The 26,505-nt window shown below is 44.4% G+C and overlaps 1 protein-coding gene and 3 long non-coding RNA genes across 9 annotated transcripts in view; 2 read left to right on the top strand and 2 right to left on the bottom strand.

Moving 5' to 3' along the window:
* Positions 1-26,505, bottom strand: part of UBE2D2 (ubiquitin conjugating enzyme E2 D2) — a 69,321-nt gene that overhangs the window by 34,947 nt on the left and 7,869 nt on the right. The gene's annotated exons all lie outside the window — the stretch shown is intronic.
* LOC144329523 (uncharacterized) lies at positions 585-25,807 on the top strand. Its single transcript, XR_013394868.1, has 2 exons — positions 585-728; positions 24,705-25,807. It is a non-coding gene; the product is annotated as an uncharacterized LOC144329523 (long non-coding RNA).
* On the bottom strand, positions 2,882-4,563 carry LOC144329533 (uncharacterized). Its single transcript, XR_013394878.1, has 2 exons — positions 4,490-4,563; positions 2,882-3,313 (listed from the first exon to the last, which is right to left on the bottom strand). It is a non-coding gene; the product is annotated as an uncharacterized LOC144329533 (long non-coding RNA).
* Positions 18,496-20,383, top strand: LOC144329513 (uncharacterized). The gene is made up of 4 exons (XR_013394858.1): positions 18,496-19,010; positions 19,322-19,456; positions 19,933-20,220; positions 20,267-20,383. It is a non-coding gene; the product is annotated as an uncharacterized LOC144329513 (long non-coding RNA).

Raw genomic sequence — 26,505 nt, 5'->3', positions numbered from 1 at the left:
CCACTCTGGCTAACACGGTGAAACACCATCTCTACTAAAAACACAAAAAAATTAGCCGGGCGTGGTGGCACGCACCTGTAGTCCCGGCTACTTGGGAGGCTGAGGCAGGAGAGTCGCTTGAACCCAGGAGGCAGAGGTTGCAGTGAGCCAAGGTCGTGCCACTGCACTCCAATCTGGGCAACAGAACAAGGCTCTGTCTCAAAATAAATAAATAAATAAATAAAATTACTGAACTGCAAAGAAAGAACAGTTAAACCTGTGGTTCTCAAAACTGAGATACTGACACAGCAGGATCACCATCACAAGGAAGCTTATTAGAAATGCAAATTCACAGGCTCTACGCCACAACTATCAGGTCAGAAACTCTGAGGTGGAGTTGAACTGTTTTAACAAGGCTCAGGAAATTATAATGCACGCCAGAGCTTATTTTATGTCTGATGAGTTAAAAAGTATCAGAGACAAAAGGTGATACTAGAAAACTCACTACCAACAAGATTTGAGGGGAAAGCAAGGGAAGGCGAACGACAAAATGGCACAAACTGAAATCAAAGAGATGAGACTTAGAAGGCCAAGATGTGTTCCAGGTTTTCTTTTTTTCTCTTTTTGTTTTTTTTTTAAAGACAGAATCTTGCTTTGTCGCCCAGGCTGGACTGTAGTGGAGTAATCTTGGTTCACTGCAACCTCTATCTTTCCCAAGTTCAAGCAATTCTCCTGCCTCAGCTTCCCAAGTAGCTGAGATTACAGGCACCCACCACCACGCCTGGATAATTTTTGTATTTTTAGTAGAGACGGGGTTTCACTATGTTGTCCAGGCTGGTCTTGAGAACTCCTGACCTCAAGGGATCCGCCCGCCTTGGCCTCCCAAAGTGTGGAATTACAGGCATGAATCACCGCACCCGGCCCCAGGTTTTCAAGACTGATTGAAGGGGAGCAATCTGTCATCACCACAGTACATGCATTCTCCCTGCCTCACTCCTTTCTTAACTAGGGATGCAACAGAAACAATTTAATTTTTACTACTTGCTTATGTTCCCAGCACAACACTTAAGCTAATATTTGAAAGTAACTGCTTGCATATTTTTAAATTAATTTTTAAAACTCAGGAAATATTAGTAACTCATAACCTAGATGACTTTGAAAGACATAATTTCTGACAAATCAGATTATCTGGTGCTGATAGACTTAATCCCTTAGCACTCTTATTTTCTTTTTTTTTTTTTGAGACAGAGTCTTGCTCAGTCGCCCAGGCTGGAGTGCGGTGGCGCGATCTTGGCTCACTGCAAGCGCCGCCTCCCGGGTTCATGCCACTCTCCTGCCTCAGCCTCCAGAGTAGCTGGGACTATAGGCGCCCGCCACTACGCCCAGCTAGTTTTTTTTTTGTATTTTTAGTAGAGATGGGGTTTCACCGTGTCAGCCAGGATGGTCTCGATCTTCTGACCTCGTGATTCGCCCGTCTCGGCCTCCCAAAGTGCTGGGATTACAGGCGTGAGCCACCAGCACTCTTATTTTCTATTTCTCTCTTAATATTGTTGCCTTCTAGTATAAAGACAGACAAACCGGGGGAAACATATATCAATATCAATCTCTCCCTGAACTAACTATAAGCAGACATGGTAAGCTTATCTGAGATTAAAGTCTGTATTCCCCCTAAAAAGATTCAAAGCAACTAAAAGTATAGAAAATACCCACCATGGGTCGGGTGCAGTGGCTCACACCTGTAATCCCAGCACTTTCAGAGGCCGAGGCGGGTGAATCACCTGAGGTCGGAAGTTCGAGACCAGCCTGACCAGCATGGAGAAACCCTGTCTCTACTGAAAATACAAAATTAGCTGGGCTTGGTGGCGCATGCCTGTAATTCCAGCTACTTGGGAAGCTGAGGCAGCAGAACTGCTTGAACCCAGGAAGTGGAGGTTATGGTGACCCAAGATCTCACCATTGCACTCCAGCCTGGGCAACAACAGCAAAACTCTGTCTTTAAAAAAAAGAAAGAAAAAGAAAATACCATAGATCAGGCGCAGGGGCTCACACCTGTAATCCCAGCACTTTGGGAGGCTGAGGCAGGCAGATAACCTGAAGTTGGGAGTTCAAGACTAGCCTGACCAGCATGGAGAAACCCCATCTCTACTAAAAATGCATAATTAGCCAGGCATGGTGGCACATGCCTATAATCCCAGCTACTCAGGAGGCTGAGGCAGAAGAATCACTGGAACCCGGGAGGCAGACATTGCAATGAGCCAAGACTGTGCCACTGCACTCCAGCCTGGGCGACAGAGCAAGACTATGTCTCAAAAAAAAAAAAAAAAAAAGAAAGAAAAAGAAAAAGATAATGCCCACCATGAACCTACAACCCAGCTTTGCCCGGTCTTAACATCGCCACACTAGCTTTGGATCTAGGTCCCCTGTGTACCCTCCCAGAACTGATTAATACCCTGAATATATAGTGTTTGTCATTCTCATGTAATCTTTCATACTTTTTTCTAAGAGTCCACAAACAAGACAGCACTGTTTACATGTTTTTAAATTTTTATTTAGTGTTACATGGCATGTATTCTTCTATACTTTGCTTTCCCTCAAAATATTGAGATATTTTTCCATGAAGATACACAGGTAGATCTAGTCTGTTCCTTTTTCTTTCCTTTTTTTTTTTTTTTATTTTTTTGAGACAGAGTCTTGCTCTATCGCCCGCCCAGGCTGAAGTGCAGTGGTGTGATCTCAGTTCACTGCAACCTCTGCCTCCCGGGTTCAAGCGATTCTCCTGCAACTGCCTCCCAGGTAGTGGGGATTACAGGCGTCCACCACCACGCCCAGCCATTTTTAGTATTGTTAGTAGAGTCGGGGTTTCACCACGTTGGCCAGGGTGGTTTATTCCTTTTTCTACTGCTTTTTATTCTGCTACTCTATGTCTAAACCACAACAGATCCTTTATTTCCTATTTTTCACTATCACAATGATTTGGTAAATATTCTTGTACACGAGTACTAGGTTAACACTTCAATTTAACTAGAAAGTACCAACCCCCCCTTTTAAATTATAATTTCCTTGTCAACCCTATAGTTAATGTTTCACACAACAAATGACTTGCTATTAATTTTTGCTATTTATTAAGTTGAGATGTTTCAACTATTAGTCATTTTCTTCTAAATAAATCACTACTTTCTAAGTGTATTTTAAAAACTCTATAGACAGTCTGCATTTCAGTAATTGTTTCCATCAAAACAAACACTGTATGCAACTGTTGTTTTGGGGTTTTTTTTGAGACAGGGTCTCACTCTGTCACACAGGCTGGAGGATCTTGGCTCACTGCAACCTCCACCTCCCAGGTTTAAGCAATTCTCCCACCTCAGCCACCCAAGTAGCTAGGACTACAGGCACACATCAACATGCCTAGCTAATTTTTGTACTGTTTGGTAGAGACGGGGTTTCACCATGTTGGTCAGGCTGGTCTGCAACTCCTGACCTCAAGTGATCTGCCCAGCTTGGCCTCCCAAAGTGCTGGGAATACAGGCATGAGCCACCGTGCCTGGGTTATTTTTTTTTCTTTAAGAGACAGAGTCTTGCTCTGTCACCCAGACAGGAGTGCAGTGGCCTGATCATAGCTCACTGTATCCTTGAATTTCTAGGCTCAAGCAACTCTTTCACTTCAGCCTCCCAAGTAGTTGGGATTACAGGTGCAAACCAAAGATGCTCTGCTAAGAAGATTATTTAAAGCAAGAGAGGCTGACCATAGTGGCTCATGCCTATAATGTCAGCACTTTGGGAGGCCAAGGGAGGAAGATAGCTTCAGCCCAGGAGGTTGAGACCAGCCTGGGCGACATAGGGAGACCTTATCTCTACAAAACATTTAAAAATCAGCTGGGCGTGATGGTGCGCACCTGCAGTCCCAGCTATTCGGGAGGCTAAGTAGCTGGAACTACAAGCAGGAGGGTCTACAACTGGGAGGACCACTTGAGCCCAGGAGGTCGAGGCTGCAATGAGTAGCCACTGCACTTCACCCTGGGTGACAGGGCAAGACCCTATCTCAAAAAAACAAAGAAAGCACGTCAGGTTCCAGGAAATCCTTTAAAAATACAATCTGTGTGACAATACTGACAGCTTCCAGTAGTGATCAAATATACAGCTAATACTTAATTTTTGGCTTACAATACTTTTTCTAGGTAAAAAAAGATTTTTCTCATGAAGCCCATCCCTTTTAATGATACGCTATATAAAGATATTAGCAAAATTTGTCATTTATGTAATCTAACTTGTTGTACTACTAAATTTAGATAAAAATTAAAAGCTTACACTATCCCTATCACAACCCACAAAGTAAACAAGGCCCAGCCTGTCCAACATGGTGAAACCCCATCTCCACTAAAAATACAAAACTTAGCTGGACATGGTGGCACATGCCTATAGTCCCACCTACTTGGGAGGCTGAGGCAGGAGAATCGCTTGGACCTGGGAGGCAGAGGTTGCAGTGAGCTAAGATCGCGCCACTGCACTCCACTCCAGCCTGGGCGACAGAGCAAAACTCCCTCTGTCTCAAAAAAAAAAAAAAAGAAAAAAAAAAAAAAAAAAAAAAAGGCTAAACAAGACAAGACAGGTGCAGTGGAGGCTGACGCAGTTAGACTGCTTGAGGCCAGGAGTTCAAGACCAGCAGAGCAAGACTCCATCTCTACAAAATAGAAACATTTAGCCAGGCATGGTAGTACACATCTGTAATCCCAGCCACTTGGGAGGCTGAAGCCGGAGTATCACTAGTGACCAGGAGTTGGAGACTGCAGTGAGCTATGATATGCCACTATACTTCAGCCTAGGCAACAGACTCTGTCTCTAAAAATATTTTTTATAAAAACTAAACAAAGCACTATATTGTATTTATGCTGATAAAGTAAATGGTCTAAAATTCTGTTTAACAAAAGAAGATGCTGATTACCCTAACGTAAAACAAATAATTCAAAAAACTATAGACATTTTAAAGAAAATTTTTTTTTTTTTTTTCCTTGAGACAGAGTCTCGCTCTGTCGCCCAGCCTGGAGTGCAGTGGCCGGATCTCAGCTCACTGCAAGCTCCGCCTCCCGGGTTCACGTCATTCTCCTGCCTCAGCCTCCCGAGTAGCTAGGACTACAGGCGCCCGTCACAGCGCCCGGCTAGTTTTTTGTATTTTTTAGTAGAGACGGGGTTTCACCGGGTTAGCCAGGATGGTCTCGATCTCCTGACCTCGTGATCCACCCGTCTCGGCCTCCCAAAGTGCTGGGATTACAGTCTTGAGCCACCGCGCCCGGCCAGAAAATTATTATTATTATTTTTGAAACAGAGTCTCGCTGTGTTGCCCAGGCTGGAGTGCAGTGGCGAGATCTCTGCTCACCACAAGCTCCACCTCCTGGGTTCAGGCCATTCTCCTGCCTCAGTCTCCCGAGTAGCTGGGACAACAGGTGCCCGCCACCACGCCTGGCTAATTTTTTTGTATTTTTAGTAGAGATGGGGTTTCACCATGTTAGCCAGGATGGTCTCGATCTCCTGACCTCGTGATCCACCCGCCTCGGCCTCCCAAAGTGTGGGGATTACAGGTGTGAGCTACTGCGCCCGGCCTAAGAAAATTCTTTTTTAGACTCATCATTGACCTTAAATGCAAAACCAGATCTACACTTGAAGAGGGGGTGCAGAGTGTTAGTTAGAATCAGGAAGTCAGAGAATAAGGTCTATCACTGTTCGTTAAGTAGAAAAAGTCAGCTATGGTAAAAGCAGTTTTAAAGTCAGTGAGTTCCGTCTAGTAAGTTATTTATATCCAATAAATTGCAGTTAAGACATTAACATTTACCTACCACGTTTAAAGTTTCACAAAGGATAAACCAATATGAAATTCTGAGATTAAAAAAAAAAAAAATTCTAAGCTAGACCCCAGATAATCTTTATCTATCTTCACAACAGCAGTTATGGTTTTAAAACATCAACACTAAACATTTGCAATTAAAAAGATTAGACTTATCTTTCTTAGGATGAAAAAAATCTTAACTCTTTATTCTCTATAGGCCTCCTTTTCCTAGGAAGCTATTTTATTAACTGTACTATATAAATATAGTATCATATATGGCACTATATAGCTATATATATATATATATATTTTTTTTTTTTTTTTTTTTTTTTGAGACAGGATTTCGCGGTCGCCAGGCTGGAATGCAGTGGCGCAATCTCGGCTCACTGCAATCTCTGCCTCCCAGGTTCAAGTGATTCCCCTCCCTCAGCCTCCCTATATTTCATTTTTAAATTATCTACAACTACCAGAAGTTAACCTCTGCACAAACTCATCTCTATCCCTTTAATGTTTAATTACGACTCCTTGAATGAGAGACAAGGTGTATCATATTCTTCACCGCATTCTGTAGAGACTGGAACATGAGAGGCACTCAAATGTCTGAGTGGGTTAATGCTTAGTAGGCTACCAAGCAGAATTAGTGCTTAAATACTTACAAAGGCAAATAAAAAATTTCCAACCGGAAGTCTAGTCCATTCAGCCCAATAACCAATAGTATCAGGAAACAGAAAGTCTACAGGCCAGGCACAGGGACTCATGGCTATAATCCCAGCACTTTGAGAGGCTGAGGCTGGAGGACTGCTTGAGCCCAGGGGCTCGAGACCAGTTTGGTCAAAATAGTGAGACCCTGTCTCTACAAAAAATTAACAACAACAAAATTAGCCGGGATGTGGAAGCACATTCCTGTAGTCCTAGCTACTCAGGAGGCTGAGGCAGTAAGATTACTTGAGCCCAGAAATTTGAGGCTGCAGTGAGCTATAATCTCACCACTGTACTTCAAGCATCTTGCGGGAAGGGGTAAAACTCTGTCTCAAAAAAAAAAAAAAGAAAGAAAAGAAAAGAAAAGACCTGCATGTGGCCGGGCATGGTGGTTCATGCCTGTAATCCAGCACTTTGGGAGGCTGACGTGGGCGGATCACGTGAGGTCAGGAGTTCGAGACCAGCCTAACCAACATGGAGAAGCCCTGTCTCTACTAAAAATACAAAATTAGCTGGGCGTGGTGGTGCATACCTGTAATCTCAGCTACATGGCAAGCTGAGGCAAGATAATCGCTTGAACCCAAGAGATGGAGGTTGCAGTGAGCCAAGATCATGCCATTGCACTCCACCCTGGGGAACAACAGTGAAAATACATCTTAAAAAAAAAAAGTTAGTTTATAGTGACATACACAATATATTACGATGTAATTACTGAACTTGAATGAAAAAGGTGTTTTGGGCCAGGTGCAGTGGCTCACGCTTGTAATCCCAACACTTTGGGAGGCCAAGGCACGTGGATCACCTGAGGTCAGGAGTTCGAGACCATCCTAACCAACATGCTGAAACCCTGTCTCTGCTAAAAATACAAAAATTAGCCAGGTGTGGTGGCGCATGCCTGTAATCCCAGCTAGCAGGGAGACTGAGGCAGGAGAATCACTGGAACCCAGGAGGTGGAGGATGCATAGAGCCGAGATCGCGCCATTGCACTCCAGACTGGGCAACAAGAGCGAACCTCTGTCTCAAAAAAAAAAAAAAAGAAAAAAGAAAGAAAAAAGTGTTTTGGGGTAAATGTGGAAAACATGAGAGAATAAGGAGTTTCTTTCTTTGAGTACTTTAGCAACCACTGAGATGGAAATGTGTTTATGAAGAGAATATAGTCATGCTAAACTTAACAAAAAGCATACATTCTGAGAAATCTGTAGCTGTAGAACATCGAAGTGTACTTACAAAAACCTAGATGGTATAGCCTAGGCCACATGGTATACAGCCTTACTGCTCCTAGGCTACAAATCTATACAGCATATTACTGTACTGAATACCATAGGCAACTATAACACAATGGTATCTGTGTATCCTAAACATATGTAAACAGAAAAGGTACAGTAAAAACATGGGGGAGAAAAGGTAAAAAATGGTACACCTCTATAGGGCACTCACCATGAACAGAGTCTGCAAGACTGGAAGTTGCTCTGGATGAGTCCATGATGAGTGAATGTGAGGGCCTAGGACATTACTGATTATTGTACACTACTGCAGACTTTATAAACACTGTGCACTCAGCCTATAATAAATTTACTTTTTAATTTACTTTTTAAAAAAAGGAATTGCACTACATTACAACAGCTACAACGTTACTAGGCAACAGGGATTTTTTGGCTCCACTGTCTTATGGGACCACTGTCATAATATCGTCTGTCATTGACCAAAATGTCATTATATGGCATATGACCGTATTCTCTGTTCATTATTGAATATCAAGAACCTTTCTCATTTTACCTTTAACTATCCTTTGCTCATTTCACAATTTTTTCTTTTCCTTTTTTTTTTTTTGAGATGGAATCTCACTCTGTCGCCCAGGCTGGAGTGCAGTGGCATGATCTCAGCTCACCGCAACCTCCACCTCCTGGGTTCAAGCGATTCTCCTGTCTCAGCCTCCCGAGTAGCTGAGACTACAGGCGCCTGCCACCACGCCCAGCTAATTTTTGTATTTTTAGTAGAGACAGGGTTTCACCTTGTTGGCCAGGTTGGTCTTGAACTCCTGTCCTCAGGTGATCCACCCACCTCAGCCTCCCAAAGTGCTAGGATTACAGGCGTGAGCCACCGGGCCTAGCCAACTTCTTTCTTCAAATTGACAAAATTGTATATATTTGTCACGCACAACATGTTGTTCTGAAATATGAATACACTGTGGAATAGCTAAATTGAGCTAATTAACATATTATCTCACATACTTATTTACCTCACATACTTGTATCTTTTGGCAGTGAAAACACTTAAAAAATCTACTCTCAGCAATTTTTAAGAATATATGGTTATTGGTCAGGGGCAATGGTTCACGCCTGTAATTCCAACACTTTGGGAGGCTGAGGCAGGTGGATCACCTGAGGTCAGGAGTTTGAGACCAGTCTGACCAACCTGGTGAAACCGCGTCTCTACTAAAAATACAAAAATTAGCTGGGTATGGTGGCGCATGCCTGTAATCCTAGCTACTAGGGAGGCTGAAGCAGGAGAATCGCTGGAACCCAAGAGGCACAGGATGGAGTGAGCCGAGATCACACCATTGCACTCCAGCCTGGGCAACACAGTGAGACACTGTCTCAATAACAACAACAAAAAAAGGCCAGGCGCGGTGGTCATGCCTGTAATCCCAGCACTTTGGGAGGCCGAGGTGGGCGGATCATGAGGTCAGGAGATCAAGACCATCCTAGCTAACACGGTGAAACCCTGTCTCCACTAAAAATACAAAAAATTAGCTGGGCGTGGTGGCGGGCACCTGTAGTCCCAGCTACTCGGGAGGCTGAGGCTGGAGAATGGCGTGAACCCAGGAGGCAGAGCTTGCAGTGAGCCGAGATTGAGCCACTGCACTCCAGCCGGGGCGACAGAGCAAGACTCCGTCTCAAAAAAAAAAAAATTTGAATCTAAACCGCTCCAAAATCTGAAACTTTTTCTGAGTACTGACATAATGCCATAAGTAGAAAATTCCACACCTGGTTTCATGTGGTAGGCAGCAGTTAAAACACTGTCAAATTTTATTTCATGAACAAAATCATTTAAAATATTGTGTAAAGGCCAGGCACGGTGGCTCACGCCTGTAATCTCAGCACTCTGGGAGGATCACTTGAGGTCAGGAGTCCAAGACCAGACTGGCCAACAGGGCGAAACTCCGTCTCTACTAAAAATACAAAATTAGCTGGACGTTACTTGAACCCAGGAAGTGGAAGCTGCAGTGAGCTAAGATCACACCACTGCACTCCAGCCTAGGCAACAGAGCAAAACTCCATCTCAAAAAAAAAAAAAAAAAAAAAAAAAAATCACGTAAGGCCTATAATTCCAACACTTTGGAGGCCAAGGCAGGAGGCTAACTTGAGTCCAGGAGTTCAACGCCAGCCTAGACAACATAGTGAGGCCTTGTCTCTACAAAATTAGCTAGGCGGCAGTGCCTATACACCTGTATACACAGTGCCTGCAGTCCTTGGGAGGATGGCTTGAGCACTAGAGTTTAAGACTGCAGTCAGCCATGATCACATCACTGCATTGCACTCCAGCCTGGGCAACAAAGTGAGACTCTATCTCGAAAAAATTAAAAAGGCTGGCACGGTGGCTCACGCCTGCAATCCCAGCACTTTGAGAGGCCAACCAGCCGGATCACAAGGTCAGGAGTTTGAAACCAGCCTGACCAACATGGTGAAACTCCATCTCTACTAAAAATACAAAAATTACCCAGGCGTGGTGGCGCACGCCTGTAGTCCCAGCTACTCGGGAGGCTGAAGCAGAATAGCTTGAACTCAGGAGGCGGAGGTTGCAGCGAGCTGAGACTGCACCACTGCCCTCCAGCCTGGGTGACAGTGCGAGACTCCATCTCAAAAAAAAGGAAAAAAAAGGCCGGGCACGGTGGCTCAAGCCTGTAATCCCAGCACTTTGGGAGGCCGAGACGGGCGGATCACGAGGTCAGGAGATCGAGACCATCCTGGCTAACACGGTGAAACCCCGTCTCTACTAAAAAATACAAAAAACTAGCCGGGCGAGGTGGCGGGCGCCTGTAGTCCCAGCTACTCGGGAGGCTGAGGCAGGAGAATGGCTTGAACCCGGGAGGCGGAGCTTGCAGTGAGCAGAGATTCGGCCACTGCACTCCAGCCCGGTCAACAGAGCAAGACTCCGTCTCAAAAAAAAAAAAAAAAAAAAAAAAAAAAAAAAGGAAAAAAAAAAAAAACTAAACTAATAAAATTATCTTCAGGCTTCAAAAAAATTGTACAAGGCCTATATGAAACATAATTGAATTCTGTGTTTAGACTTGGGTCCCACCCCCAAGATACCTAATTATATATATGCAAATATTCCAAAATCCAGAAAAATTCAAATCTGAAACACTTAGGGTCCTAAGCATTTTGGATAAGGAATGATCAACTCTACTTTTTTTTTTTTTTTGAGACGGAGTCTTGCTCTGTCGCCCAGGCTGGAGTGCAGTGGCCGGATCTCGGCTCACTGCAAGCCCCGCCTCCCGGGTTTACGGCATTCTCCTGCCTCAACCTCCCGAGTAGCTGGGACTACAGGCACCCGCCACCTCGCCCAGCTAGTTTTTTGTATTTTTTTTTAGTAGAGACGAGGTTTCACTGTGTTAGCCAGGATGGTCTTGATCTCCTGACCTCGTGATCCGCCCGTCTCGTCCTCCCAAAGTGTACTTTTTTTTTTTTTTTGAGACGAAGTCTTCCTCTGTCACCCAGGCTAGAGTGCAGTGGTGTGATCTCAGCTCACTGCAACCTCCATCTCTTGGGTTCAAGCAATTCTCCTGCCTCCACCTCCTGAGTAGCTGGGATTACAGGTGCTCACCACCGCACCCAGCTAATTTTTTTGTATTTTTAGTAGAGATGGGGTTTCACCATCTTGGCCAGGCTGGTTTCAAACTCCTGACCTCATGATCCACCCGCCTCAGCCTCCCAAAGTGCTGGGATTATAGGCGTGAGCGACCACGCCTGGCCTACTTTTTCTTAATTAACTTTTAAATTTCAACCACTCCAGGACTATAGGAACACTCTGCCTAGAATATTCTTCCCATCCTCTCCTCCCCCACATCCACCTTCAGGCTTCACTTAAATGTTGCCCTTAGAGACCTTCCCAGAAGCCTCTTTCCGCCACTTCCATTTATTTCTTATTAAGTACTATGGTAAAGCCCAGGTTGCTTTAACAACTTTATACAGTTCATATTTATCTGTGTGGTTATTATTATTTGAGACAGAGTCTCACTCTTGTCGCTCAGGCTGGAGTACAGTGGTGTGAATCACACAGCTCACTATAACCTTGAACTAGGCTCATGGAATACTGCTGCCTTAGCATCCCAAGTGAGCTGGGACTACTGGCACATGCCACCACGCCTGGCTGTTGTTTATTTTTAAAAATTTTTTGTAGAGGTTGGGTGCGGTGGCTCACACCTGTAATCCCAGCACTTTGGGAGGCTGAGGCAGGTGGATCATGAGGTCAGGAGATCGAGACCATCTGGCTAACATGGCGAAACCCTGTCTCTACTAAAAATACAAGAAATGAGCTAGGTGTGGTGGCACACGCCTGTGGTCCCAGCTACTTGGGAGGCTGAAGCAGAAGAATCGCTTGAACCCGGGAGGCGGAGGTTGCAGTAAGCCGAGATCGTGCCACTACACTCCAGCCTGGGTCATGCAGTGAGACTCTATTTCAAAAAAGAAAAAAAATCTGTAGAGGCCGGGCGCGGTGGCTCACGCCTGTAATCCCAGCACTTTGGGAGGCCGAGACGGGCGGATCACGAGGTCAGGAGATCGAGACCATCCTGGCTAACACGGTGAAACCCCGTCTCTACTAAAAATACAAAAATCAGCCGGGCGTGGTGGTAGGCGCCTGTAGTCCCAGCTACTCGGGAGGCTGAGGCAGGAGAATGGTGTGAACCCGGGAGGCGAAGCTTGCAGTGAGTGGAGATCGCACCACTGCACTCCAGCCTGGGCGACAGAGCAAGACTCCGTCTCAAAAAAAAAAAAAAAGAAAAAAGAAAAAAATCTGTAGAAACAGGGTCTCACTCTGTTACACTGTCCCAGCTGGTCTTGTGCTCCTGGACTCAAGCCATCCTCTCTCCTCAGCCATTCAAAATGATAGGACTGGCCAGGCAAGGTGACTCACGACTGTAACATCAGCACTTTGGAAGGCTGAGGTGGGCGTTATCACTTGAGCCCAGGAGTTCAAGACCAGCCTGGGCAACATGGTGTAACCCCACCTTTACTAAAAATACAAAAAATTAGCTGGGCATGATGGTACATGCCTGGAGAATCACCTGAGCCCAGGAAGTTGAGGCTATAGTAAGCCATGATTGCGCCACTGCACTCAATGCTGGGTGACAAGAGTGAGACTCTGTCTCAAAGAAAAGCACTAGGCATGAGCCTTATCTATGTGAACAATTTTTTTTTTTTTTGAGACAGAGTCTTGCCCTGTCGCCCAGGCAGGAGTGCAAAGGCATGGCGTGATCTCAATGGCATGATCTCAGCTCACTGCAACTCCACTTCCTGGGTTCAAGTGATTCTCCTGCCTCAGCCTCCTGAGTAGCTGGGATTACAGGCACACGCCACCACACCGGGCTAATTTTTTCTATCTTTAGTAGAGACAGGGTTTCACCATGTTGGCCAGGCTGTTCTCGAACTCCTCACCTTGTGATCTGCCCACCGCGGCCTTCCAAAGTGCTGGGATTACAGATGTGAGCCACCGCGCCTGGCATCTATGTGATTATTTAATGTCTCTTGACCCAGTAACAAATAGGGACCTGACTTCCAGCTTTTTGCACAGAGCCTGGTCCATCAAAACTGTCCAGTAAATATCTGTTGAAGAACCAGATAGTTACAATTACAGTGATTGTCACTGATTGTAAGACTTTAAAATAAAAAAAACATAGCAGAGGCTGGGCACGGTGGTTCATGCCTGTAATCCCAGCACTTTGGGAGGCCAAGGTGGGCGGATCATCTTGAGGTCAGGAGTTCCAGACCAGCCTAGCCTTGCTAACAAGGCAAAACCCCATCTCTATTAAAAATACAAAAATTAGGCCAGGCACGGTGGCTCACCCCTGCAATCCCAGCACTTTGGGAGGCCAAGACAGGTGGATCACCTGAGGTCAGGAGTTTGAGACCAGCCTGACCAACATGGAGAAACCCCATCTCTACTAAAAATACAAAATTAGCCAGGCGTGGTGGTGCTTGCCTGTAATCCCAGCTACTTGAGATGCTGAGGCAAGAGAATCCCTTGAACCCGGGAGGCAGAGGTTGCAGTGAGCCAAGATCACACCATTGCACTCCAGCCTAGGCAACAAAAGCTTAACTCCATCTCAAAAAAATTTTAAAAATTAAAATACAAAAATTAGCTGGGCGTGGTGGCACACACCTGTAATCCAAACTACTCAGGAGGCTAAGGCAGGAGAATCACTTGAACCTGGGAGGCAGAGGTTGCAGTGAGCTGAGATTGTGCCACTACACTCCAGCCTGGGCAACAGAGTGAGACTTTGTCTCAAAAATAAATAAATAACTAAAACTAAAACATAGCTGAAATCAGGCTGCATACCATAATCAATGGCATGTCAGCTTAACTGGCACTAAGTATACTTTCCTTTTTAGTAGAATAATGGTACATCTTTCAATTGACGGCATTTTAGAGTCACTGAAATAAGGTACATGGGAAGGCAATAACCTCCTTCTCTGATACTGCAGCCATGGGATCATATACCTAACAATACAGAAGTTTAGCAGAGTGCGGTGGCTCTTGTCTGTAATTCCAGCACTTTAGGAAGCTGGGACAGGAGGATCACTTGAATACAGGAGTTTGAGAGCAGCCTGGGCCACATAACAAGACTCTGTGTCTACAAAAAATAAAGAACATAGCCAGGTATGGTGGCACACACCTGCTGTCCCAGTTACTGGGAAGGCTGATGTGGGAGGATCACTTAAGCCCAGAGGGTCAAGGCTGCAGTGAGCTGTGATTGTGCCACTGCAGTCTAGCCTGGGCAACAGAGCAAGACCCTGTCTCCAAAAAACAAACAAACACACACACACACACACACACACACACACACACACAAAATATAAGTTTAGAATTTTGGCAACCAGAGCCAAGGTAGAAGATAACTAAGCAAATGAGAGAGACAGGACAGGAAAATCGTAGGGATGCCAGTAAAACTACTTCTACTTCTATAGCAAGTAGGGGAACAAAAGCATTAGAAAGTATACATAGTACCAAAAGCAGATCAGCTGTTCCTTGCTACCAACTCCAGGAGATGAGGAGCAGGGGTGACGACTCCACAGAGAATCTCTGTCAGGATCTGAAATTCCATCTATTTTTAGTTACTGAAGCAGTGGTCCCTGCTCTCTACCCCTCTATGTCCAAAACAAGGGTGGCACATAGCCAGGTAGACGGAAAGAGTCTATGTGAATAGACAGATGGTGGAGCACCTATGCCAAAAGACTTCACCACTCACTAAGCTTCAATGGAAACACTGAAATGCTAGGAAAAGGGCTTCTTTCCTGGCATTTGTGCCAGGCTCTCCTCCACCAGCTGAATCCCTCCTTAGTAACTACACAGCAAACCAGAAACCTGAAGAACTTATTTGTTGGGTTACTGACACCCTCTTCTGTAACACTAAATCACGCATGTACCATAGTACGAAGCTTGAGAAAATGTGGTAGCGGGGGAGATGAATGCTAATATAATTAACTTGGTGTGTTTCTGTGCTACTTAATATGGCAGGATAGTGGAGACCTTAAAGAGATGCCAACTAGCTGGCCAGGCACAGGTGTGGTGGCTCATGCCTGCAATCCGAGCACTTTGGGAGGTCAAGGCAGGTAGATCACCTGACGTCAGGAGTTCGAGACCAGTCTGACCAATATAATGAAACCCCGTCTCTACTAAAAGTACAGTAATTAGCCAGACGTGGTGGCATGCACCTGTAATCCCAGCTACTCGGGAGGATGTGACAGGAGAATCACTTGAACTCGGGAGGCGGGGGTTGCAAAGAGCCAAGATCACGCCATTGCACTCCAGCATGGACAACAAGAGTGAAACTCCATCTCAAAAAAAAAAAAAAAGAGATGCTAACTGGCATCCTGTTTTCTACTATACTCTGTAAAACTATGATCACCCAAAAGAACCTGCATGGGCCGGGCGTGTAATCCCAGCACTTTGGGAAGCCAAGACGGGCAGATCACGAGGTCAGGAGATCGAGACCATGCTGGCTAACACGGTGAAACCCCGTCTCTACTAAAAAATACAAAAAAAAAAAAAAAAAAAAAAAAAAACAACTAGCCAGGCGAGGTGGTGGGCGTCTGTAGTCCCAGCTACTTGGGAGGCTGAGGCAGGAGAATAGTGTCAACCCGGGAGGCGGAGCTTGCAGTGAGCTGAGATCTGGCCACTGCACTCCAGCCTGGGCCACAGAGCCAGACTCCGTCTCAAAAAAAAAAAAAAAAAAAAGAACCTGCATGAACTATTTTTAGTAAGGAGCATATAGGTAAGTTTCAGTACTCTGATGTTTTGAAATACAGTATGTAAAAACTGTTTACCTAAAACTGTAAATCCTGGAAACTTAAAAGTAATACTTTTCATGGACTTTACTCTTTCAAAGCACAGTTGGTTAAGTTTCTGTTTTACAAATTCTCCAACGCTAACCTAGAGTGTTCAAAATGATGAGTCTGACCACAGTTACCACAGTCTTCCTACAGACAGGCAATCTCTATAAGATGGGTAGATCAATAGTCACATAAACTTAAATTTTACTATGCTACAAAACTGGCTCTATCTGTAAAATTCATAAGAATAACTTAAGAGAAAAAAAAATTCAAGTTAAAAAAAAAAGCCAGATCCAAGTTTCAAGCCTAGGAGTATATTTCAGAATAATTATTCAAAACACCAACTGACAGAGATTTTTGTGGCTCCCTGGAACATTCCAGCCTCCAAAACTAGACATGAGACACTATTAACAAAAATGTCAACAGGTACATCTAAAGAAATGTCTTTTTAAAATTACATTTTATGTAAGCTTAGAGATGGGAGCCCCTTTGTCCACAATGAAAGCACCCAACATGGCATCTAATCAAGTATCATCTACTACAGTAATAAAAAGAATTTACTGGCCGGGCGCGGTGGCTCACACCTGTAATCCCAGCACTTTGGAAGGCTGAGGCAGGCAGACCATGAGGTCAGGAGATTGAGACCATCCTGGCTAACATGGTGAAACCCCATCTCTACTAAAGATACAAAAAATTAACTGGGCATGGTGGCACGTGTCTGTAGTCCGTCTCAAAAAAAAAATCATCTTTGGGTTCTGTGGATGGGCAAGTTTAACGACAAGTGGCCATATAAGACACAAAAGAGAAGACACACACAGAGAAAGTAATACAAAGATGGAGGCAGATGCTGGAGTGATGTAGCCACAAAACAAAGGAGCCAAGGAATGCTGACAGCCACCAAAGTTGGAAGAGGCAAGGAAGGATTCTCCCCTAGAACATCCAGGGGGAGTATGGACCTGAAGACACACTGACTTTAGACTGCTGGCCTCCAGAACTATGAGAGAATATAGCTGTTACTTTAAGCCACCCAGTTTGTGGTAATTTATTATGGCAACCCTAAGAAATTAATACAGATGGTATAAATATGTAAACAGTTAATCTAAAGAAAATCACTCGCTCCATTAGTGTGCTATTATTTTAAGAAATCTAACACTCCTACCACTGAGGCTTTTGTAAAAATCAACTTTGATTTCAAGGCTTGTTTTGAGTCAGGATCTCGCTCTGTCACCTAGGCTGGAGTGCAGTGCAGATTATAGCTCACTGCCACCTTGAACTCTGGGCCTCAAGAGATCCTCCTCTTCCACCTCAGTCTTCCCAGTAGCTATGACTACAGGCGTGTGCCACCAAACCTGGCTAAGTTTTGCAGTTTAAGCTGAATTGCTCAGGCTGGTCTCCAGCCAAGTGATTCTCCCACCTTGGCCTCCCAAAGCACTGGGATTATAGGCATGAGCCACTGTACCCAGCTAATTTCCAAGTTTTTCCCTGACATAAGCCCTTAAGAATTTGGCAAAGCAATTCTATCACTTACATTGGCATGATGCATTACAGGTGGTGGGGTTAGTGCTCAAAGATAACAGCAGACACTTCTACAGTAAGATAATGTTTAACAGAATTGATCTCACAAATCTAGACCTACAAAAATATCACATGTATTAAAAATGTATTTAAGGTGACAGTATTTTGAAGTTTGCTAAAGAATACTGGGATTCAGTCCCTTTTTTAGTTTAGAAATATTATAAGACTTCATTCTTTTCACATTCAGGTTTTTTTTTTTTTTTTTCTTTTTTTGCTTGGGGTGACAATGAAGTAAAATGTGAAACACATATCTAACACTGACACCTAAGATTTCGAGATTATACCAATTCCGTAGGTCAACATTATTGGCAAGTTAAGACACCATGATAATATTTAAAAACCTTAAAAAAAAAGTCCACCAAATCCAAGAAGCCCATTCCCTCTGTAATGTCCCTCTAGTGCCCTCTATTGACAAAGTCCAACATTTTGTTCACTGCAAAGGTGAAAGAGTCCAGCCCTTCACCAGCTCAAATACATACTTCAGAAGTTATTTAGTCAAAGCAGAGCAAGTACTGGAGGGTGAACTTGGAGCTGACTAATAAACTGCTAAGTGGCAGGGCTGTTTCACTATTTGTTCCTTTTTATTGCTGAGTAATGCTCCAGTATATGGATTTTCTACATTTTGTTTATATATTCAGCTAATGATGGATATTTGAGTTATTTCTAAATATTGGGTACTGTGAATAAAAATGCCAAGCACATTTGTAAAAAAATAACAACAAAACTACCTTTTATGTAGTCCATAAGTGCTAAACCCTCTTCTGTCTAATCTTCCCCACAGGCTTGCAGGGTATAATTCCCAGGGAAGCTGAGCCTCAAGAAAATTCACGAAGTCACTTGCCTAACGCCACAATTGCTCCAAAATTCCACTTTTTCTTTCTTCTTCTTTTTTTTTTGCTACACCACCTGATATTGGCATTCACTGAATATTGTTGGCAAACATGGAATACCATGCTTTAGCTACTAGGAATACAAAGAATAAGACAAGAACTTTGCCCAGGGGAGTTCAGTCTAAATGAGGGAATAATCAATCATGTCTACACACTAAGAAACAATTCTGCAGTTGAACTCTGACTGCCTGTATGCCTCATGCATGCTTCCTAGAGAAGCCATTTTTGCTGGGTCTCCAAGTATGAATAAAGAATTTAGGAGGTGGGAGAGGGGTGAGAAGAGATTCTCTGTATAAGCAAAGGTGCTGAACAAAGATCAAAGAAAACATGATTCTGGGAAGGACCAACTAGAGGTGTTACAACTACAGCAGCATTCCCCGGGAGATACTAATTACTAATATATATTATAGTAATAAAGACAGTAACATTTTTGTTCTAAATTTTACTTTTTTTTTTGAGATGGAGTTTCACTCTTGTTGCCTAGGCTGGAGTGCAGTGCGCAATCTCAGCTCACTGCAACCTCCGCCTCCCAGGTTCAAGCAATTCTCCTCCCTCAGCCTCCTGAGTGGCTGGGATTACAGGCACCCGCCACCACACCCGGCTAATTTTTTTTTTCCTTGTATTTTTAGTAGAGACAAGGTTTCACCATGTTAGCCAGGCTGGTCTTGAACTCCTGACCTCAGGTGATCCACCTGCCTCGGCCTCCCAAAGTGCTAGGATTACAGGCTTGAGCCACTGTGCCTGGCATGTTTTTTTTTTTCTTTTTTGAGACAGAGTCTCACTCTGTTGCCCAGGCTGGAGTGCAGTGGCTCAATCTGGGCTCACTGAAACCTCTGGCTCCCACGTTCAAGCGACTCTCCTGTCTCAGCCTCCTAAGTAGCTGGGTTTACAGGCACCCACCACTACGCTCGGCTAATTTTTGTATTTTTAGTAGAGTTGGGGTTTCAGCATGTTGGCCAAGCTGGTCTCTAACTCCTGACCTCAGGTGATCCACCCGCCTTGGCCTCCCAAAGTGCTAGGATTAACAGGCAAGAGCCACGGCGCCTGGTCAATTTTATCACTTTTAACACGTTTTTAGGAAATACTACATATTTTTGTAGTTTTAAAGCAGTAATTTGCCTCAAGAAACTTGCACACAAGAAAGCAAATGATGTCTACATTTGATTTTCCATCTGTGTCCTGAGGTATAAACATCGTTTCATCTCCAGCATTGTCTATTTGACCATCACAGATCTATCCTATGTTTCTTATCATAATTCAATATATATTTGAGAAGTTACTGCCAGGCACCGTGGCTCACGCCTGTAATCCCAGCACTTTGGGAGGCCGAGGCAGGTGGATCACCTGAGGTCAGAAGTTCAAGACCAGCCTGGTCAACATGGTGAAACCCCATCTCTACTGAATATACAAAAATTAGCTGGGCGTGGTGGCGGGCACCTGTAATTCCAGATACTTGGGAGGCTGAGGCAGGAGAATTGCTTGAACCTGGGAGGCACAGATTGCAGTGAGATGAGACCACGCAGTGGCACTCCAGCCTGGGCAACAAGAATGAACTTTGTCGGCCGGGCGCGGTGGCTCAAGCCTGTAATCCCAGCACTTTGGGAGGCCGAGACGGGCGGATCACGAGGTCAGGAGATCGAGACCATCCTGGCTAACACGGTGAAACCCCGTCTCTACTAAGAAATACAAAAAATAGCCGGGCGAGGTGGCAGCGCCTGTAGTCCCAGCTACTCGGGAGGCTGAGGCCGGAGAATGGCTTGAACCCGGGAGGCGGAGCTTGCAGTGAGCTGAGATCCGGCCACTGCACTCCAGCCTGGGCTACAGAGCGAGACTCCGTCTCAAAAAAAAAAAAAAAACAAAAAAAAGAATGAACTTTGTCTCAAAAAAAAAAAAAAGTTATTTAACTGAAGCTTATTATGTATTAAATATTTCAAGTGTACTAACCCATCCTCAATTGACTTATATCTAGGAGAAAGACATTATTTATTATTCATTATTATTTGTTTTTTGAGATGGAGTCTCGCTCTGACACCCAGGCTGGAGTACAGTGGCAAGATCTCGGCTCACTGCAAGCTCCACATCCCGAGTTCACGCCATTCTCCTGCCTCAGCCTCCCAAGTAGCTGGAACTACAGGCACCTGCCACCATGCCCAGCTAATTTTTTTGTATTTTTAGTAGAAACGGGGTTTCACCATGTTAGCCAGGATGGTCTCAATCTCCTGACCTCGTGATCTACCCGCCTAAGCCTCCCCAAGTGCTGGGATTACAGGCCTGAGCCACCGCGCCCGGCTGAGAAAGACATTTTAAACTGAAAGCAGAGTCCTTTGATTCTTAAACCCAAGGAGTGATATTATGTTAAAATAAACACGAGCAAAGAACAGGCATTTATTTTTCAGAAAAATTAGGGTGACCTATCCATGATGGGATAATTAATGTTAGCAGCAGTCTAACTGCAAAATATGCAGTCTGTATTCTTTCCTTTGCTACCATGTATCTGTTTGAAACAAATTTTCATATACTGTAATAAAAACAACATACAGTAAGACATTTAAAGTGGTACCTGATGATGACTTTTATTATGTAAGAAAAATACTATGCTTAAAACTGATAGCAAAATAAGAATGACAGATGTTTCATCTTGATAGTTCTTTTTTTTTTGGGATGGAGTTTCTCTCTGTCGTCCAGGCTGGAGTGCAGTGGCGTGATCTCGGCTCACTGCAAGTTCCGCCTCCCAGGTTCACGCCATTCTCCTGCCTCAGACTCCGAAGTAGCTGGGACTACAGGCGCCCACCACCATGTCCGGCTAATTTTTTTGTATTTTTAGTAGAGACGGGGTTTTTATCATGTTAGCCAGGATGGTCTCGATCTCCTGACCTTGTGATCCGCCCATCTCGGCCTCCCAAAGAGCTGGGATTACAGGCGTGAGCCACTTCGCCCAGCCTCATCTTGATAGTTCTTAATAATTTTGTTTGTGACATAGTTTGATTATATATTCTAATTAATTTATCTGAGATTGGGTGGGGCATGACGGCTCACACCTGTAATCCCAACACTTTGAGAGGCTTAGGTGGGTGGATCACTTGAGGCCAGGAGTTCAAGACCAGCCTGGCTAACATGGTGAAACCTGCTAAAAATACACAAATCAGCCAGGCATGGTGGTGTATGCCTGTAATCCCAGCTTCTTTTCTTGGGAGGCTGAGGCAGGAGAATTGCTTGGACCCGAGAGGCAGAGGTTGCAGTGAGCTGAGATCACGCCACTGCACTCCAGCCTGGGCCCCACAGAGCAAGACTCTGTCTCAAAAAAAAAATAAAAATAAAAAAATAATTAATGTATCTGAGATACTTTGTGCTCTCAATTTTTTTTTTTTTTTTTTTTAAAGAGACAGATCTCGCTCTGTGGTCCAGGCTGGAATGCATGGAATGCAGTGGCATGATCACAGCTCACTGCAGCCTTAAACTCCTGGGCTCAAGCAATCCTCCCACCTTGGCCTTTTGAATAGCAGGGATTACAGGCACATGCCACTGTACCTGGCTAATTTAATTTTTTGTAGACACAGGGTCTTGCTATATTGCACAGGCTGGTCTTGAACTCCTGAGCTCAAGTGATCCTCCTGCCTTGGCTTCCCAAAGTCCTGGGATTGCAGGCATGAGTCACCATATCTGGCCAGTGCTCTCAATTTTAATACAAGTATGCATGATTTCATACATTTTGGCTTGTATTTCATCAATAATATTACTTTGATAAGCATTCTAATAAAGCTGGGAAACACCAGATATGAGGAAGAAGAAAGCAGTTTATCAGAAGCCAAAAGAACTGAATAAAAACGATGTCAACTATTACAAAAGTTAAACAAAAATTGAGGTATCCACTGAATGTGGCAATTAAGTAATCATTAGTGAACTTACTAAATAGTTCCAGAACAGTAAAAAGACTACTCTTTCAATAATTTTGGGACTGAAATGTCAGAGATGGGAAGGATAAAGATGAGGAAGGAAGTAGCTCTTCTTGGGGAGGGGAAGTTTAAAAAGTTATTTTACTGCTTTTTTTTTTTTTTAAATGGGGGAAAATCTTCAATAAGTTTGGATGCTAAGAGGAATTAGTGGAGAAGAGATTGGAAGTATGAAAACAAGGACAATTACTGGAGAGCAAAAACAAGAAAAGGAAAAAGGTAGGAAGGAGGGAGGGAGGGAAGGAAGGAAAGAGGGAAAGAGAGAAAGAAAAGGATGGAAAGCAAAAGTTAACTTTGGCAAAGGGAAAAGTAACGCTTCTCTAGAGATTAGAGGGGAGAAGGGCAATGACTAAAACAAGTAAACCTGGTGAGACAATAACTCTACAGTCAAGATCGCCTGTATCTGAATCCTAGTTCTTCCTACTATAACCATAGTCTTAGGCAAATTTATTTCTCCCACAGTTTCCTTATCTATTCTGGGGAGAACAGAATTATTAAAAGATTGTTGAGGCCGGGCGCGGTGGCTCAAGCCTGTAATCCCAGCACTTTGGGAGGCCGAGACGGGCGGATCACGAGGTCGGGAGATCGAGACCATCCTGGTTAACACAGTGAAACCCCGTCTCTACTAAAAAATACAAAAAACTAGCCGGGCGAGGTGGCGGGCGCCTGTAGTCCCAGCTACTCGGGAGGCTGAGGCAGGAGAATGGCGTGAACCCGGGAGGCGGAGCTTGCAGTGAGCTGAGATCCGGCCACTGCACTCCAGCCTGGGTGACAGCGCGAGACTCCGTCTCAAAAAAAAAAAAAAAAAAAAAAAAAAGATTGTTGAAAAGATCAAGTAATTCCTGATACACAGTGAGTACTCTAAAGAGGATAGCTGAAATGTTTTTTTTTTTTTTTTTTGAGATGAAGTCTTGCTCTGTCGCCCAGGCTAGAGTACAGTGGAGCGACCTCCGCCCACTGCAACCCCCACCTCTCAGGTTCAAGCACTTCTCCGGCCTCAGCCACCGCGCCTGGCTAATTTTTATATTTTTAGTAGAGACGGGGTTTCACCATGTTGGCCAGGCTGGTCTCGAACTGCTGACCACACAATCCACCCTCCTCGGTCTCCCAAAGTGCTGGGATTACAGGCATGAGCTACGGCACCCGGCCAATCTGTTGAACTCACACACAAGATTTCTTTTTTCTCTGCAGAACAGGTACTCTGTTCATCTGCTGAGATTAAAATAATGTTTATGGTAGAAAGACAGTGGTTTTCAATCTTTTCAGATATTAAGGCTGCTCTGCCTAGGGAGTAGACATTCTTTATTCCTTTACTTTCCTAATGAACTCGCTTTCACTTAAAAAAAAAATCCATTTGACTTTGATGAAAGATATATGCAGAAAGCCGGGGGCGGTGGCTCATGCCTGTAATCCCAACACTTTGGGAGGCTGAGGCAGGTGGATCACTTGAGGTCAGGAGTTCGAAACCAGCCGAGGCGGGCAGATCACGAGGTCAGGAGATGGAGACCATCCTGGCTAACATGGTGAGACCCTGTCTCTACTAAAAATACAAAAAACCTCAGCCAGGCATCGTGGCATGCGCCTGTAGTCCCAGCTACTCGGGAGGCTGAAGTTGGAGAATCACTTGAACCCAGGAGGTGGAGGTTGCAGTGAGCCGAGATCACACAACTGCATTCCAGCCTGGGCGACAGAGGGAGACTCTATCTCAAAAAAAACAAAAAACAAAAATTAGTCAGGTGTGGTGGCATGCACCTGTGGTCCCAGCTACTTGGGAGGCTGAGGCAGGAGAATCTCTTGAACCCGGGAAGTGGAGGTTGCAGTGAGCCGAGATTGCACAACTGCACTCCAACCTGGGCAACAGAGGTAAAGACTCCGTTTCAGAGAAAAAAAAAAAAAAAAAAAGGCGGGGGTGGTGGTGGCGAGAATAGAATACCAAATTTGCAATACTTGTTTTTGTTGTTGTTGTTGTTGTTGTTTTGACACAGAATCTGGCTCTGTTGCCCAGGCGGGAGTGCAGGGGTGTGATCACAGCTCACTGTAGCCTTGATCTTCCATCCAGGCTCAAGTGATCCTCCTGTCTCAGCTTCTTGAGTAGCCAGGACTACAGGCACACATCACCATGCCCAGCTAATTTTGTTTCGCTTTGTTTTGTTTTTGTAGAGACAGGGTCTCCCATTATGGACCAATCTGGCCTTGAACTCCCGGGTTCAAGCAATCCTCCCACGCTGGCCTCCCAAAGTGATGGGATTACAGGCACGAGCCACTGTGTCAAGCCTAAATAAATTTGCAGTTTTAAGAGGTCTTATGAGCAACCTCGCCAACCATAAAAAGGGAAGTTGAGGAAGATCTTCAGGTTCCAAGACATAGTTTAAATATCCAATTGTTTGAACAAAAGAAAAAAAGGCTGCATCCTCTGGATTTATATACCTAATAGCTATGTAACGATAACACATGGCTTGCCAGAAAATACACTGGACACAGTCAAGAAATCCAGGTTCTCAATTCAGACCTAGTCTTACCTGGTAGGTCACACAGCCTTTCCAGACAGCAGCTTGAGATGTGCTACAGTGCTAACATTTTATGATTCTATTACCCAAAATCTCACTTGACTCTGCAGATAGAAATACTACTTTATTTCCCTATGTTATAGTTTAACATGATTTTGAAGGTTTGTCTGGAGATCTAACCATCAAAACTTTATTTCTACAGACAAAACAAGTGTGTTCCTGCATTTCTGGGATAAGGCTGCAAAAGTTTTTGCTAGCATGAGGAATGAGTCAGATACTCCTATCCTGGGAACTGCCTAGGATATTTTAGCAGAAATATACAGAATTGGACCTTGTCAAAACCTCTTCCTTGTCAGTCATCAGTACAGTAATATACACTGGGAGACTTCAGAGAAAACCTAGATTTATTAACAGTTATCCTCAATGATGGCTGTTCGAATTATATTTAAATAACAACCTAGTAGAGCCAAAGAAAGTGCTTCAATTCAATGATCTTTTGTAAAGGAAATAATACTTTTTTAGTGGGGGAAAAAAAAAACTACCTAGAAATTATGTGAAGAAGCTCACCTTTTGGATTAAGAAGGTATGTCTGCTATCCAAGATAAAACTAATTTAAATAGCCATATTCAGACAATCATTTATTAAAGTTCCCAATACTACTACCTGTTAATTCATTTCTTCATTTTGATAGGAATTCCATCAGTCCTTACCTCTAATATTCATCTAATATATGGTACCACACCTCTAGTACAGTATTTTTTCTTTTTTTTTTTTTTTTGAGGCGGAGTCTGGCACTCTTGCCCATACTGGAGTGCAGTGGCCCGATCTCGGCTCACTGCAAGCTCCGCCTCCTGGGTTCACGCCATTCTCCTGCCTCAGCCTCCCGAGTAGCTGGGACTACAGGCGCCCGCCACCTCGCCCGGCTAGTTTTTTTATATTTTTTAGTAGAGACGGGGTTTCACCGTGTTAGCCAGGATGATCTCGATCTCCTGACCTCGTGATCCACCCGTCTCGGCCTCCCAAAGTGCTGGGATTACAGGCTTGAGCCACCGCGCCCGGCCTTTTTCTTTTTTTTGAAACAGAGTTTCGCTCTTGTTGCCCAGTCTGGAGTGCAATGGCGTGATCTCGGCTCACCGCAACCTCTGCCTCCCACGTTCAAGCAATTCTCCTGCCTCAGCCTCCCGAGTAGCTGGGATTACAGGCATGCACCCCCACGCCCAGCTAATTTTGTATTTTTAGCAGAGATGGGGTTTCTCCACGTTGAGGCTGGTCTTGAACTCCTGACCTCAGGTGATCTGCCTGCCTCCGCCTCCCAAAGTGCTGGGATTACAGGCATGAGCCATGGTGCCCGGCCTTTTTCCTCTTTTTTTTTGAGACGAAGTCTTGCTCTGTTGCCCAGGCTGGAGTGCAGTGGCGCGATCTCGGCTCACCACAACCTCCACCTCCTGGGTTCAAGCAATTGTCTGCCTCAGCCTTTCCAGTAACTGGGATCGCAGGCATTCACCACCATGCCCAGCTAATTTTTATATTTTT

This window comes from Macaca mulatta, chromosome 6 (genome assembly GCF_049350105.2).
Source record: "Macaca mulatta isolate MMU2019108-1 chromosome 6, T2T-MMU8v2.0, whole genome shotgun sequence".
In the NCBI taxonomy this organism is placed as follows: domain Eukaryota; kingdom Metazoa; phylum Chordata; class Mammalia; order Primates; family Cercopithecidae; genus Macaca; species Macaca mulatta.
The sequence above is the reverse complement of the archived record's forward strand: the minus strand, read 5'-3'. Positions and strand labels throughout refer to the sequence as shown.